The sequence below is a fragment of the Aristolochia californica genome, unplaced genomic scaffold, assembly GCF_029961685.1.
Source record: "Aristolochia californica isolate CCGP_79_NKW_82.1479 unplaced genomic scaffold, dmAriCali1.0.hap1 SCAF_2, whole genome shotgun sequence".
NCBI classification, from domain to species: domain Eukaryota; kingdom Viridiplantae; phylum Streptophyta; class Magnoliopsida; order Piperales; family Aristolochiaceae; genus Aristolochia; species Aristolochia californica.
In genome coordinates this window covers 28886129-28904450 of record NW_027181881.1, presented here as the reverse complement: position 1 = coordinate 28904450, position 18322 = coordinate 28886129, and positions in this window count along the sequence as shown.

Here is an 18322-nt window from a genome sequence, read left to right as displayed (position 1 = left end):
GTGATCTATTTGCTATTTATGTTTACGGGGTGAAGGGAGAGCGAAAAACTCAAAGTTTTGAATTAAAAAAAAAGTATACATCTAAAATGGAAAATGCACAATGGACAAATGTAGAGAGAGATAATTCCATAGAGTGTCTTTAATTTTTATGGATTGTAAACTTTTTTCGGTGTTAATATATCAGGTTTTGCAATCGACGGGAAGAGGGGGAGGTAGGGTATTTTTAACTGAGTGTTGACTCCCGATCCATAAGTCATTTCTTACAAAAATATAGCCGAGTACGCATGATAAATCACTTTCCAATCATCCATGATTGTTAGGTCAGTTTTTTGTAAATGGGCAAAATAATGGCTTGTTTGACTCGAGAAAATATCCCACCGCAAGTTCACTGGAGAATTTAATGAGCCTCTTTTATTCTTTTTAAAAGGTCTCAATTCACAGGTCATTTTCATCTTGAACATGTTTGAAGCATGCATATCCATTTTTAAAATATGTGTAGAAGAAATCTCATTCTAATAAAATTCCAAGCTATCAAGGGTTGAACTAGTGGAATTTCCAAAACTTGGATATCAAAACTTTTGTGTTCATTTGTGGTGTGTAAATAAACTTTCCTTATAGTCGTTATTGTTATAAATTTTTTCCATGCATAAAATCTAAAATTTACATTTTGTTGTGATCTATTTGCCTTTTTTGTTTACGGGGTGACGGGAGAGCGAAAAACTCAAAGTTTTGATTTAAGAAAAAAGTATACATCTAAAATGGTAAACAAAAATTGCACAAATTTAGAGAGAGATAATTCCAAAGAGTGTCTGTAATTTTTATGTATTGTAAACACTTTTCAGTTTTTATATATCAGGTTTTGCAATCGACGCGAAGAGGGGGAGGCAGGGGATTTTTAACTGAGTGTTGACTCCCAATCCATAAGTCATTTCTTACAAAAAATATAGCCCGTTACGCATGATAAATCACTTTACAATCATCCATGATTGTTAGGTCAGCTTTTTGTAAATGGGAAAAAAAATGGCTTGTTTGACTCGGGTAAATATCTCACCGCAAGATCACTGGAAAATTTAATGAGCGTTTGTTATTCTCTTTAAAAGGTTTGGATCCATAGGTCATTTATATCTTTAATATGTTTCAAGAATGCATATCCATTTTTAAAACATGTGTAGAAGAAATCTCATTCTTATAAAATTCCAAGCTCTCAAGGGTTGAACTAGTGGAATTTTCCAAACATGGATAACAAAATTTTTCTGTTCATTTGTGGTGTGTGAATAAAGTTTCCTTACTTACATTTTTTATTGTTATAATTTTTTTCCATGCTTAAACTCTTAAATTTTCATTTTGTTGTGATCTATTTGCCTTTTTTTTTACGGGGTTAAGGGAGAGAGAAAAACTCATAGTTTTTATTTAATAAAAAACTATACGTCTAAAATGGCAATGCACAATGCACAAATGTAGAGATAGATAAGTCCAAAGAGTGTCTGTAATTTTTAGGGATTGTAAATTCTTTCAGTTTTTATATATCAAGTTTTCCAATCGTCGGGAGAACGGGGAGGCAGGGGAGGCGGGTGAGTTTTAACTGAGTGTTGACTCCCAATCCTTAAGTCATTTCTTACAAAAATATAGCCCAGTACACAAGATAAATCACTTTACAATCATCCATGATTGGTAGGTCCGCTTTTTGTAAATGGGCAAAATAATGGCTTGTTTGACTCGGGTAAATATCCCACCGCACGTTCACAGGAGAATTTAATGAGCGTTTGTTATTCTCTTCAAAAGGTCTGGATACATAGGTCATTTGCATCTTTAACATGTTTCAAGCATGCATATGCATTTTTAAAACATGTGCAGAAGAAATCTCGTTCTGATAAAATTCCAAGCTATCAAGGGCTGAACTAGTGGAATTTCTCAAACTTGGATAAAAAAACTTTTGTGTTCATATGTATTGTGTGAATTAAATTTCCTTACTTACATTTGTTATTGTTTTAAATTTTTTCCATTCACAAACTCTAAAATTTTCATTTTGTTGTGATCTATTTGCCTATTTTGTTTACGGGGTGAAGGGAGAGAGAAAAACTCAAAGTTTTGATTTAAGATAAAAGTATACATCTAAAATGGAAATGCACAATGCACAAATGTAGAGATAGATAATTCCAAAGTGTGTCTGTAATTTTTAGGGATTGTAAACTCTTTTTAGTTTTTATATATCAGGCTTTGCAATTGTCGGGAAAACGGGGAGGCGGAGGAGGCGGGGATTTTTGACTCAGTGTTGAGTCCCAATCCATAAGTCATTTTTAAAAAAAATAAAGCCGATGCACATGATAAATCACTTTACAATCATCCATGATTGTTAGGTCAGGTTTTTGTAAAAGGGCAAAATAATGGCTTGTTTGACTAAGGTAAATATCCCATCGGACGCTCACTGGAGAATTTAATGAGCGTTTGTTATTCTCTTTAAAAGGTTTGGATCCATAGGTCGTTTTCATCTTTACAATCTTTCAAGGAATTTTATAAGAACGAGATTTCTTCTACACATGTTTTAAAAATGGATATGCATGCTTGAAACATGTTAAAGATGCAAATGATCTACGGATGCAAACCTTTTAAAGAGAATACCAAACGCTCTTTAAATTCTCTAGTGAATGTGCGATGGGATATTTACTCGAGTCAAACAAGCCATTCTTTTGCCCATTTACAAAAAGTTGACCTAACAATCATAGATGATTGTACAGTGATCTATCTTGCGCAATGGGCTACATTTTTGAAAGAAATGACTTATGGATTGGGAGTCAATACTCAGTTAAAAATCCCCCGCCTCCCCCTTTTCTCAACGATTGCAAAACCTGATATATAAAAACTGAAAAGAGTTTACAATCCCTAAAAATTACAGACACTCTTTGGACTTATCTCTCTCAACATTTGTGCATTGTGCATTTCCATTTTAGATGTATACTTTTTTCTTAAATCAAAACTTTGAGTTTTCGCTCTCCTTTCACCCCGTAAACAAAAAAGGCAAATAGATCACAACAAAATGAAAATTTTAGAGTTTATTTAGAACAAAAACAAATGTAAGTAAAGAGATTTTATTCACACGCCACAAATGAACACAAAAGTTTTGTTATCCAAGTTTGGGAAAATCCACTAGTTCAACCCTAGATAGCTAGGAAGTTTATATGAACGAGATTTCTTCTACACATGCTGTAAAAATGGATATGCATGCTTGAAACATGTTAAAGATACAAATGACCTATGGATCCAAACCTTTTCAAGAGAATAACAAACACTCTTTAAATTCTCAAGTGAACGTGTGTTGGGATATTTACCCGAGTCAAACAAACCATTATTTTTCCCACTTACAAAAAACTGACCTAACAATCATAGATGATTGTAAAGTGATTTATCATGCGCAACGAGCTATATTTTTTAAAGAAATGGCTTAAGGATTGGGAGTCAACACTCAGTTAAAAATCACCCGCTACCCCCTTTTCCCGACGATTTCAAACCTGATATATAAAAACTGAAAAGAGTTTATAATCCCTAAAAATTACTGACACTCTTTTGAATTATCCCTCTCTAAATTTTTGCATTGTGCATTTCCATTTTAGATGTATACTTTTTTCTTCAATCAAAACTTTGAGTTTTCGCTCTCCCTTCACCCCGTAAAAAAAAAGGTAAATAGATCACAACAAAATGAAAATTTTAGAGTTTATGTATGGAAAAAATTTAAAACAAAAACAAATGTAAGTAAAAAAATTTTATTCACACACCACAAATGAACACAGAAGTTTTGTGATCCAAGTTTGGGAATTCCACTAGTTCAACCCTTGATAGCTTGGAATTTAATAAGAACAAGATTTCTTCTACACGAGTTATAAAAATTGATAGATGTGCTTGAAAAATGTTAAAGATGCAAATGACTTATGGATCTAAACTTTTTAAAGAGAATAAGAAACGCTCATGAAATTCTCCAGTGAACGTGCGATGGGAGATTTTCCCGAGTCAAACAGGCCATTATTTTGCCCATTTATAAAAAGCTGACCTAACAATCATAGATGATTGTAAAGTGATTTATCATGTGCAACAAGCTATATTTTTGAAAAAAAATGACTTATGGATTGCGAGTCAACACTCAGTTAAAAATCCCCCGCCTCCCCCTTTCCCAGATGATTGCAAAACCTGATATATAAAAACTGAAAAGGGTTTACAATCCCTAAAACTTACAGACACTTTTTGGAATTATCTCTCTCTACATTTGTGCACATTGCATTTCCATTTTAGATGTATACTTTTTTCTTAAATCAAAACTTTGAGTTTTCGCTCTCCCTTCACTCCGTAAACAAAAAAAGGAAAATAGATCACAACAAAATGAAAATTTTAGAGTTTATGTATGGAAAATTTTCAAACAATAAAAAATTTAAGTAAAACATATTCTTTTCACACGCCACAAATGAACACAAAGTTTTTGTTATCCAAATTTGGGAAATTCCACTAGCTCAACCCCAGATAGCTTGGACTTTTATAGGAACGAGATTACTTCCACACATGTTGTAAAAATGGATATGCATGCTTGAAACATTTTAAAGAGAATAACAAACGCTCATTAAATTCTCCAGTGAACGTGTGGTGTGATATTTACCCGAGTCAAACAAGCCATTATTTTGCCCATTTAAAAAAAGCTGACCTAATCATAGATGATTGTAAAGTGATTTACCAAGCGCAATGGGCTATATTTTATAAAGAAATGACTTATGGATCGGTAGTCAATACTCAATTTAAAATCCCCCGCCTCCCCCTTTTCCTGAGTCAAACAAGCCATTATTTTGCCCATTCACAAAAACCTGACCTTAGAATCATAGATGATTGTAAAGTGATTTATCTTGTGCAACTGGCTATATTTTTGTAAGATATGACTTATGGATTGGGAGTCAACATTAAGTTAAAAATCCCCCACCTCCCCCTTTTCTCAATGATTGCAAAACCTGATATATAAAAACTGAAAAAGAGTTTACAATCCGTAAAAATTACAGACACTCTTTGGAATTATCTCGCTCTATATTTTTGCATTGTGCATTTCAATTTTAGATGTATTCTTTTTTCTTAAATCAAAACTTTGAGTTTTCGCTCTCCCTTCACCCCGTAAACAAAAAAAGGTAAATAGATCACGACAAAATGAAAATTTTAGAGTTTAAGTATGGATGAAATTTAAAACACTAACAAATATAAGTAAAGAAATTTTTTTCACATACAACAAATGAACACAAAAGTTATCTTATCCAAGTTTGGGAAATTCCACTAGTTCAACCCTTGATAGCCTTGAATTTTATAAGAACGAGATTTCTTTTACACATGTTTTAAAAATGGTTATGCATGCTTGAAACATGTTAAAGATGCAATTGACCTTTGAATCCAAACCTTTTAAAGAGAATAACAAACACTCATTAAATTCTCCAGTGAACGTGGGGTGGGATATTTACCCGAGTCAAACAAGCCATTATTTTGCCAATTTACAAAAAGCTGACCTAACAATCATAGAAGATTATAAAGAGATTTATCTTGCATAAGGGGCTATATTTTTGAAAGAAATGACTTATGGATTGGGAGTCAACACTCAGTTAAAAATCCCCCGCCTCCCCTTTTCTCGACGATTGCAAAACCTGATATATAAAAACTGAATAGAGTTTAAAATCCCTAAAAATTACAGACACTCTTTCGAATTATCTCTCTCTACATTTCTGCATTGTGCATTTACATTTTAGATGTATACTTTTTTCTTAAATCAAAACTTTGAATTTTCGCTCTCCTTTCACCCCGTAAAAAAAAAGGCAAATAGATCACAACAAAATGAAAACTTTAGAGTTTATGCATGGAAAATTTTAAAACAATAACAAATGTAATTAAGGAAATTTTATTCACACACGACAAACGAACACAAAAGTTTTGTTATCCAAGTTTGGGAAATTTCACTTGTTCAACCCTTGATAGCTTTGAATTTTATAAGAACGAGATTTCTTTTACACATGTTTTAAAAATGGTTATGCATGCTTGAAACATGTTAAAGATGCAATTGACCTTTGAATCCAACCCTTTTAAAGAGAATAACAAACGCACATTGAATTCTCCAGTGATTGTGCGGTGGGATATTTACTTCAGTCAAACAAGCCATTATTTTTCCCATTCACAAAAAGCTGACATAAGAATCATAGATAATGATAAAGTGATTTATCATGCGCAACGGGATATATTTTTGTAAGATATGACTTGTGGATTGGGAGTCAACATTCAGCTAAAAATCTCCCACCTCCCCCTTTTTCCCAACGATTATAAAATCGGATATATAAAAACTGATTGTGTTTACAATCCCTAAAATTTACAGACACTCTTTGGAATTATCTCTCTCTACATTTATGCATTGTGGATTTCAATTTTAGATGTATTCTTTTTTCTTAAATCAAAACTTTGAGTTTTCGCTCTCCTTTCACCCCGTAAACAAAAAAAGGTAAATAGATCACAACAAAATGAAAATTTTAGAGTTTATGTATGGAAAAAATTTAAAACAAAAAAAAAAATATAAGTAAAGAAATTTTATTCACACACAACAAATGAACAAAAAAGTTTTGTTATCCAAGTTTGGGAAATTCCATTAGTTCAACCCGTGATAGCCTTGAATTTTATAAGAACGAGATTTCTTCTACACATGTTTTAAAAATGGTTATGCATGCTTGAAACATGTTGAAGATGCAAATGACCTATGGATCCAAACCTTTCAAAGAGAATAACAAACGCTCATTAAATTCTCCAGTGGTTATGTCGTGGGATATTTACCCGAGTCGAACAAGCCATTATTTTGCCCATTTACAAAAAGATGACCTAACAATCATAGATGATTGTATAGTGCTTTATCATGCGTAACGGGCTATATTTTTTAAAGAAATTACCTATGGATTGGAAGTCAACACTCAGTTAAAAATCCCCCGCCTCCCCCTTTTCTCGTCGATTGCAAAACATGATATCTAAAAACTAAAAAGAGTTTACAATCCCTAAAAATTCCAGACACTCTTTAGAATTATTTCTCTCTACATTTGTGCATTGTGCATTTCCATTTTAGATGTATACTTTTTTCTTAAATCAAAAGATTGAGTTTTTGCTCTTGCTTCAGTCTGTAAACAAAAAAGGCAAATAAATCACAACAAAATGAAAATTTTATAGTTTATGTATGGAAAAAATTTAAAACAATAACAAATGTAAGAAAAGAAATTTTATTCACACACCAGAAATGAACACAAAAGTTTTGTTATCCATGTTTTGGAAATTCCACTACTTCAACCCTTGATAGCTTGGAATTTTATACGAACGAGATTTCTTCTACACATGTTTTAAAAATGGATATGCATGCTTGAAACAAGTTAAAGATGTAAATGACCTATGGATCCAAAGCTTTTAAAGAGAATAACAAACGCTCATTAAATTCTCCAGTGAACGTGTGGTGGGATATTTACCTGAGTCAAACCAGCCATTATTTTGCCAATTCACAAGAGGCTCACCTAACAATCATAGATGATTGTAAAGTGATTTATCTTGCGTAACAGGCTATATTTTTGTAAGAAATGACTTCTGGATTGTGACTCAACACTCAGTTAAAAATCCCTCGCCTCCCCCTTTTCCCGATGATTGCAAAACTTGATATATAAAAACTGAAAAGAGTTTACAATCCCTAAAAATTACAGGCAATCTTGGGAATTATCTCTCTCTACATCTGTGCATTGTGCATTTCCATTTTAAATGTATACTTTTTTATTAAATCAAAACTTTGAGTTATCGCTCTCCCTTCACCAGGTAAACAAAAAAAGGTAAATAGATCACAACAAAATGAAAATGTTAGAGTTTATGAATGGAAAAAATTTAAAACAAAAACAAACGTAAGTAAATAAATTTAATTCACGCACGATAAATGAACACAAAATTTTTGTTATCCAAGTTTGGGAAATTCCACTAGTTCAACCCTAGATAGCATGGACTTTTATACGAACGAGATTTCTTCTGCACATGTTCTAAAAATGTATATGCATGCTTGACACATGTTAAAGATACAAATGACCTATGGATCCAAACCTTTTAAATAGAATAACAAATGCTCATTAAATTCTCCAGTGAACGTGCAATGGGATATTTACCGGAGTCAAACAAGCCATTATTTTACCCATTTACAAAAAGATGACCTAAGAATCATAAATGATTGTAAAATAATTTATCATCCACAACAGGCAATATTTTGTAAAGAAATGACTTATGGATTGGGAGTCAACACTCAATTAAAAATCCCCTGCCACCCCCTTTTCCCGACGATTGAAAAACTTGATATATAAACAATGAAAAGAGTTTACAATCCCTAAAATTTACAGACACTCTTTGGAATTATCTCTCAACATTTGTGCATTCTGCACTTACATTTTAGAAGTATACTTTTTTCATAAATCAAAACTTTGAATTTTCGCTCTCCCTTCACCCTGGAAAAAAAAAGGCAAATAGATCACAACAAATTGAAAATTTTAGAGTTTATGTATGGAAAAAATTTAAAACAATAACAAATGTAAGTAAAGAAATTTTATTCACACACCACAAATGAACACAAAAGTTTTGTTATCCAAGTTTGGAAAATTCAACTACTTCAACCCTTGATAGCTTGGAATTTTATAAGAACGAGATTTCTTCTAAACATGTTGAAAAATTGATATGCATGCTTGTAACATGTTAAAGATGCAAACTTATGGATCCAAACCTTTTAAAGAGAATAATAAACGCTCATTAAATTCTCCAGCGAACGTGCGGTGGGATATTTACCTGAGTCAAACAAGCCATTATTTTTCCCATTTACAAAAATCTAACCCAACAATCATAGGTGATTGTAATGTGATTTATCATGAGGAATGGGCTATATTTTTGAAAGAAATGACTTATGGATAGGGAGTCAACACTCAGATAAAAATCCCCCGCTTGCCCCTTTTACCGACGTTTGCAAAACATGATATATAAAAACTGAAAAGAGTTTACAATCCCTAAAAATTACAGACACTCTTTGGAATTATCTCTCTCTGTATTTGTGCATTGTGCATTTCCATTTTAGATGTATAATTTTTTAATTAATAAAAACTTGGAGTCTTCGCTCTCCCTTCACCCCTGTAAACAAAAAAGGCAAACAGATTACAAAAAAATGAAAATTTTAGAATTTATATATGGAAAAAAAATTTAAAAATAACAAATGTAAGAAAGGAAAATTTTTTCAGACACTGCAAATGAACACAAAAGTTTTTTTATCGGAGTTTTGGAAATTCCACTAGTTCAACCCTGGATAGCTTGGAATTTTATAAGAACGAGATTTCTTCTACACATGTTTTAAAAATGGATATGCATGCTTGAAACATGTTAAAGATGCAAATGACATATGGATCCAAATCTTTTAAAGAGAATAACAAACGCTCATTAAATTCTCCAGTGAACGTGCGGTGGGATAAAATACCTGCACGTAAGTCATTTTTGTAAGAAATGACTTATGGCTTGGGAGTAACCACTCAGTTAAACATCCCCTGCCTCCCCCTTTTCCTGACGGTTGCAAAACCTGATATATAAAACAGAAAAGAGTTTACAATCGCTAAAAATTACTGATACTCTTTGGAATTATCTCTCTCTACAGTTGTGCATTGCGCATTTCCATTTTAGATTTATACTTTTTTCTTAAATCAAAACTTTGAGTTTTCGCTCTCCCTTCACCTCATAAACAAAAAAAGGTAAATAGATCACAACAAAATGAAAAATTTTAGAGTTTATGTATGGAAAAAATTAAAACAATAACAAATGTAAGTAAAGAAATTTTATTCACACACAACAAATGAACAAAAAAAATTTGTTATCCAAGTTTGGGAAATTCCACTAGTTTAACACTAGATAGCTTGGAAATTTATAAGATCGTAATTTCTTCTACACATGTGGTAAAAATGGATATGCATGCACGAAACATGTTAAAGATGCAAATGACCTATGGATCCAAAACTTTTAACGAGAATAACAAACACTCATTAAATTTTCCAGTGAACGTGCGGTGGGATATTTACACGAGTCAAACATGCCAGTATTTTGCCTATTTAAAAAAAGCACAGCTAACAATCATAGTTGATTGTAAAGTGATTTATCATGCCCAATGGGCTATATTTTTTAAAGAGATGACTTATGGATTGGGAGTCAACACTCAATTAAAAATCCCCCGCCTCCTGCTTTTCCCGACGATTGCAAAACCTGATATATAAAAACTGAAAAAGAGTTTACAATCCCTAAAAATTATAGACACTCTTTGGAATTATCTCTCTCTATATTTTTGCATTGTGCATTTCCATTTTAGATGTATACTTTTTCTTAAATCAAAACATTGAGTTTTTGCTCTCACTTCACCCCGTAAACAAAAAAAGGCATATAGATCACAACAAAATGAAACTTTTAGAGTTGATGTATGGAAAAAATTTAAGACAATTAAAAATGTAAGTAAAGAAATTTTATTCACACACCACAAATGAACACAAAAGTTTTGTTATCCAACTTTGGGAAATTCCACTAGTTCAACCCTTGATAGCTTGGAATTTTATAAGAACATGTTTTTTTCTACACATGTTGTAAAAAAGGATATGCATGCTTGAAACATGTTAAAGATGCAAATGACTTATGGATCCAAACCTTTTAAATAGAATAACAAACGCTCATCAAATTCTCTAGTGAACATGCGGTGGGATATTTACCGGAGTCAAACAAGCCATTATTTTTTCCATTTACAAAAAGCTGACCTAACGATCATAGATGATTGTAAAGTGATTTATCATGCGCAATGGGCTATATTTTAGAAAGAAATGACTTATAGATTGGGAGTCAACACTCAATTAAAAATCCCCTGCCTCCCCCTTTTCCAGACGATTGCAACACCTGATATATAAAACGGAAAAGATTTTACAATTGCTAAAAATTACAGACACTCTTAGGAATTATCTCTCTCTACATTTTTGCATTGTGCATTTCCATTTTAAATCTATACTTTTTTCTGAAATCAAAACTTGGAATTTTCGCTCTTCCTCCACCCCCGTGAAAAAAAAGGCAAATAGATCACAAGAAAATAAAAATTTTAGAGTTTATGTATGGAAAAAAATTAAAATATTAACAAATGTATGAAAGGAAATTTTTTTCACACGCCTGAAATGAACACCAAAGTTTTTTTATCCAAGTTTGGGAAATTCCACTAGTTCAACCCTTGATAGCTTAGAATTTTATAAGAACGAGATTTCCTCTACACATGTTTTAAAAATGGAAATGCTTGCTTGAAACATGTTCAAGATGCAAATGACCTATAGATCCAAACCTTTTAAATAGAATGACAAACACAAACTAAATTCTACAGTGAACGTGCGGTGGGATATTTACCCAAGTCAAACTAGCCATTATTTTGCCCATTTACAAAAAGCTGACCTAAAAATCATAGATGATTGGAAAGTGATTGCAAAAAAATGACTTATGGATTGGGAGTCAACACTTAGTTAAAAATGCCCCGCCTCCCCCTTTTCTTGACGATTGCAAAACCAGATATATAAAAATTGAAAAGAGTTTACAATCCCTAAAAATTATACACACTCTTTGGAATTATCTCTCTCTACATTTGTGCATTGTGAATTTCCATTTTATATGTGTACCTTTTTCATAAATTAAAACTTTAAGTTTTCGTTCTCCCTTCACCCTATAAACAAAAAAGGGAAATAGATCACAACAAACTGAAAATTTTAGAGTTTATGTATGGAAAAAATTTTAAAAAATAACAAATGTAAGAAAGGAAATTTTATTCACACACCACAAATGAACACAAAAGTTTTGTTATCCAAATTTGGGAAATTCCACTAGTTCAACCCTTGATAGCTTTGAATTTGAAAAGAACGAGATTTCTTCTACACATGTTTTAAAAATGGATATGCATGCTTGAAACATGTTAAAGATGCAAATGACTTATGGATCCAAATCTTTTTAAGAGAATAACAAACGCTCAATAAATTCTCCAGTGAACGTGCGGTGGGATATTTACCCGAGTCAAACAAGCCATTATTTTGCCCATTTACAAAAAGCTAACTTGACAATCATAGATGATTGTAAAGTGCTTGATCATGCACAATGGTCTATATTTTTATAAGAAATGACTTATGGATTAGGTGTCAACACTCAGTTAAAAATCCCCCGCTTCCCCCTTTTCCGACGATTACAAAACATGATTTATAAAAACTTAAAAGAGTTAACAATCCCTATAATTTACTGACACTCTTTTGAATTATCTCTCTGTACATTTTTTCATTGTGCATTTCCATTTTAGATCTATACTTCTTCTTAAATCAAAACTTTAAGTTTTCGCTCTCCCTTCACAACTTAAAAAAAAAAGGTAAGGAGATCACAACAAATTGAAAATTTAAGAGTTTATGTATGGAAATAATTTAAAACAATAACAAATATGAGTAAATAAATTTTATTCACACACCACAAATGAATACAAAAGTTTTGTTATCCAAGTTTGGGAAATTCCACTAGTTCAACCCTAGATATCTTTGAGTTTTAAAGAACGAGATTTCTTCTACACATGTTGTAAAAATGGATATGCATGCTTGAAACATGTTAAAGATGCAAATGACCTATGGATCCAAACTTTTTAAAGAGAACAACAAATGCTCATTAAATTCTCCATTGAACGTGCAGTGGGATACTTACCCGGGTCAAACAAGCCATTATTTTGCCTATTTAAAAAAAGCTGACCTAACAAGCATAGATGATTGAAAAGTGATTTATCATGCGCAACGGGCTATATTTTTTAAAGAAATGACATATGGATTGGGAGTCAACACTCAGTTAAAAATCCCCCGCCTCCCTCTTTTCCTAACGATTGCAAAACATGATATTTAAAAATTGAAAAGAGTTTACATTCCCTAAAAATTACAGACACTCTTTGGAATTATCTCTCTCTACATTTGAGCATTGTGCATTTTAAGTTTAGATGTATACTTTTTTCTTGAATAAAAAATTTGAGTTTTCGTTCTCCCTTCATCCTATAAACAAAAAACGGCAAATTGATCACAACAAAATGAAAATTTTACACTTTATGTATGGAAAAATTTTAAAACAATAACAAATGTAAGTAAAAAAAATTTATTCACACACCACAAATGAACACAAAAGTTTCGTTATCCAAGTTTGGGAAATTTCACTAGTTCAACTCTTGATAGCATGGAATTATATACGAACGAGATTTCTTCTACACAGGTTTTAAAAATGGAAAAGCATGCTTGGAACATGTTAAAGATGCAAATGATCTTCGGATGCAAACCTTTTAAATATAATAACAAACGCTCATTAAATTCTCCAGTGAATGTTCGGTGGGATATTTACCCGAGTCAAACAAGACATTATTTTGCCCATTTATTAAAAGCTGACCTAACAATCGTAGATGATTGTAAAGTGATTTATCATGCATAACGGGCTATATTTTTGTACGAAATGACTTATGGATTGGGAGTCTACACTCAGTTAAAAATCCCCCGCTTCCCTCTTTTCCTAACGATTACAAAACCTGATATTTAAAAACTGAAAAGAGTTTACACTCCCTAAAAATTACATACACTCTTTGCAATTATCTCTCTCTACATTTGTGCATTGTGCATTTCCATTTTAGATGTGTACTTTTTTCTCAAATCAAAACTTTGAGTTTTCACTCTACCTGCACCCCGTAAACAAAAAAGGTAAATAGATCACAACAAAATAAAAATTTTAGAGTTTATGTATGGAAAAAAATTTAAAACCATAACAAATGTAAGTAAAGAAATTTAATTCACCCACCACAAATGAAAACAAAAGTTTTGTTGTCCAAGTTTGGGAAATTCGACTAGTTCAACCCTAGATAGCTTGGAAATTTATAAGAACGAGATTTCTTCTACACATGTTGTAAAAATGGATATGCATGCGTGAAAAATGTTAAAGATGCAAAAGACGTATGGATCCAAACCTTTGAAAGATAAAAAAAAACACTCATTAAATTCTCCAGTGAACGTGTGGTGTGATATTTACCCGAGTCAAACAAGACATTATTTTGCCCTTTTACAAAAAGCTTACCGAACAATCATAGATGATTGTAAAGTGATTTATCATGCGCAACGGGCTATATTTTTAAAAGAAATGACTAATGGATAAGGAGTCAACACTCAATAAAAAATCCTCCGCCTCCCCCTTTTCCTGACGATAGTAAAACCTGATATTTAAAATATAAAAAGAGTTTACAATCCCGAAAAATTATAGACACTCTTTGGAATTATCTCCCTCTAAATTTGTGAATTGTGCATTTCATTTTTAGATGTATACTTCGTTCTCCCTTCACCCCATCAACAAAAAAAGGCAAATAGATCACAACAAAATGAAAATTTTAGAGTTTATGTATGGAAAAATTTTAAGACATAAACAAATGTAAGTAAAGAAATTTTATTCACACACCACAAATGAAAACAAAATTTTCGTTATCCAAGTTTGGGAAATTCCACTAGTTCAACCCTAGATAGCTTGGAATTTTATAAGAACAAGATTTCTTCAACACATGTAGTAAAAATGAATATGCATGCTTGAAAGAAGTTAAAGATTCAAATGACTTATGGATCCAAACCTTTTAAAGAGAATAACAAACGCTCATTAAATTCTCCAATGAACATGCGGTGGGATATTTATAGGAGTCAAACAAGCCATTATTTTGGCCATTTACAAAAAGCTGACCTAACAATCATATATGATTATAAAGTGATTTATCATGCACAACGGGCTATATTTTTGAAATAAATGACATATGGATTGGGAGTCAACACTCAGTTAAAAATCCCCCGCCTCTCCCTTTTCCCGATGATTGCAAAACCTGATATATAAAAAATGAAAAGAGTTTACAATCCCTAAAAATTACAAACACTCTTTGGAATTATCTCTCTCTACATTTGTGCATTGTGCATTTCCATTTTAGATGTATACTTTTTTTCCTGAAATCAAAACAAGGAGTTTTCGCTCTCCCTTCACCCCTGTAAACAAAAAAGGCAAATAGATCACAACAAAATGAAAATTTTAGAGTTTATATTTGGGAAAAAATTAAAACAATTACAAATTTTTTTCACACACCACAAATGAACACAAAATTTTTGTTATCAGAGTTTGGGAAATTCCACTAGTTCAACCATTGATAGCATGGAATTTTATAAGAACAAGATTTCTTCTACACATGTTTTAAAAATGGATATGCATGCTTGAAACATGTTAAAGATGCAAATGACCTGTGGATCTAAACATTTTAAAGAGAATAACAAACGCTCATTAAATTCTCCAGTGAACGTGCAGTGGGATATTTACCCAAATCAAACTAGCCATTATTTTGCCCATTTACAGAAATCTGACCAAAGAATCATAGATGATTGTAAAGTGATTTATCACGCATAACGGGCTATATTTTTTAAAGAACTGACTTACAGATTGGGAGTCAACACTCAGTCAAAAATCCCCCGCCTCTCCCTTTTCTCGACGATTGCAAAACCTGACATATAAAAACCGAAAGCATTTACAATCCCAAAAAGTTACAGACACACTTTGGAATTATCTCTCCCTACATTTGTTCATTGTGAATTTCCATTTTAGATGTATACTTTTTTCTTAAATAAAAACTTTGAGTTTTGTTTCTCCCTTCACCATGTAAACAAAAAAGGCAAACAGATCACAACAAAATGAAATTTTTAGAGTTTATGAATGGAAAAAATTTAAGACAATAACAAATGTAAGAAAGGAAATTTTATTCACCCACCATAAATGAACACAAACTTTTTTGTTATCCAAGTTTGGAAATTCCACTAGTTCAACCATTGATTGCTTGGAATTTTATAAGAACGAGATTTCTTCCACACATGCTTTAAAAATGGATATGCATGCTTGAAACATGTTAAACATGCAAATGACCTGTGGATCCAAACCTTTTAAAGTAACAAATGCTCATTAAATTCTCCAGTGAAAGTGCGGTGGGATATTTACCCGAGTCAAACAAGCCATTATTTTGCCCATTTACAAAAAGCTGACCTAACAATCATAGATGATTGTAAAGTAATTTATCATGCGTACCGGGATATATTTTTGAAATAAAGGACTTATGGATAGGGAGTCAACACTCAACTAAAAATTCCACTATTTACCCAAGTCAAACAAGCCATTATTTTGCCCATTTTCAAAAAGCTGACTTGACAATCGTAGTTGATTGTAAAGTGATTTATCATGCGCAACAGGCTATATTTTTGTAAGAAATGACTTATGGATTGGGAGTCAACACTCAGTTAAAAATCCTCCGCCTCCATCTTTTCCCAACGTTTGCAAAACCTGATATATAAAAACTGAAAAGAGTTTACAATCCCTAAAAATAACAGAAACTCTTTTGAATTATCTCTCTCTACATTTGAGCATTGTGCAATTCCATTTTAGATGTATAATTTTCTTAAATCAAAACTTTCAGTTTTCGCTCTCCCTTCACCCCGTAAACAAAAAAGGCAAATAGATTACAACAAAATGAAAACTTTAGAGTTTATGTATGGTAAAAATTTAAAAAAATAACAAATGTAAGGAAAGAAATTTTTTTCACACACCACAAATGAACACAGAAGTTTTGTAATCCAAGTTTGGGAAATTCCACTAGTTCACCGCTTAATAATTTGGAATTTTATAAGAATGAGATTTCTTCTACACATGTTTTAAAAATGGATATGCAAGCTTGAAAAATGTTAAAGATGAAAATGATCTATGGATGCAAAACTTTTAAAAAGAATAACAAACGCTCATTAAATTTTCCAGTGAAAGTGCGGTGGGATATTTACCCGAGTGAAACAAGCCATTATTTTTCCCATTTACAAAAAGCTGACCTAACAATTGTAGATGATTGTAAAATGATTTATCATGTGTAACGGGCTATATTTTTGAAATAAATGACTTATGGATAGGGAGTCAACACTCAGCTAAAAATCCCCCGCCTCCCTGTTTTCTCGACGATTGCAAAACCTGATATATAAAAACTAAAAAGTGTTTACTATCCCTAAAAATTACAGAAACTCTTTTGGAATTATCTCTCTTTACATTTGTGCATTGTGCATTTCCGTTTTAGATGTATACTTTTTTCTTAAATCAAAACATTGAGTTTTCACTCTCCCTTCACCCAGTAAACAAAAAAGGCAAATAGATCACAACAAAATGAAAATTTTAGAGTTTATGTATGGAAAATATTTAAAACATTAACTAATGTCAGAGAGGAAATTTTATTCACACACCACAAATGAACACAACAGTTTGGTTATCCAAGTTTGGGAAATTCCACTACTTCAAACCTTGATAGCTTGGAATTTTATACGAACGAGATTTCTTCCACACATGTTTTAAAAATGGATATGCATGCTTGAAACATGTTAAAGATGCAAATGACCTATTTATCCAAAGTTTTTAAAGAGAATAACAAATGCTCATTAAATTCTCCTATGAATGTACGGTGGGATATTTACCCGAGTCAAACCAGCCATCATTTTCCCATTTTAAAATAGCTGACCTAACAATCATAGATGATTGTAAAGTGATTTACCATGTGTAACGGGCTATTGGTTTTTTTAAGAATTGACTTATGGGTTGGGAGTCAATACTCAGTTAAAAATCCCCCGTCTCCCCGTTTTCCCGACGATTGCAAAACCTGATATATAAAAACTGCAAAGAGTTTACAATCCCTAAAAATTACAGACACTATTTGGAATTATCTCTCTCTACTTTTGTGCATTTTGAATTTCCATTTTAGATGTAAAATTTTTTCTTAAATCAAAACTTTGAGTTTTCGCTCTCCCTTCACCCAGTTAACAAAAAAAGGCAACTAGATCACATCAAATAAAAAATTTTAGAGTTTATGTATGGAAAAGATTAAAAACAATAACAAATGTAAGAAAAGAAATTTTATTCACATACCACAAATGAACACAAAAGTTTTGTTATCCAAGTTTGGGAAATTCCACTACTTCAAACCTTGATAACTTGGAATTTTATACGAACGAGATTTCTTCCACACATGTTTTAAAAATGGATATGCATGCTTGAAACATGTTAAAGATGCAAATGACCTATTTATCCAAAGTTTTTAAAGAGAATAACAAATGCTCATTAAATTCTCCTGTGAATGTACGGTGGGATATTTACCCGAGTCAAACCAGCCATCATTTTCCCATTTTAA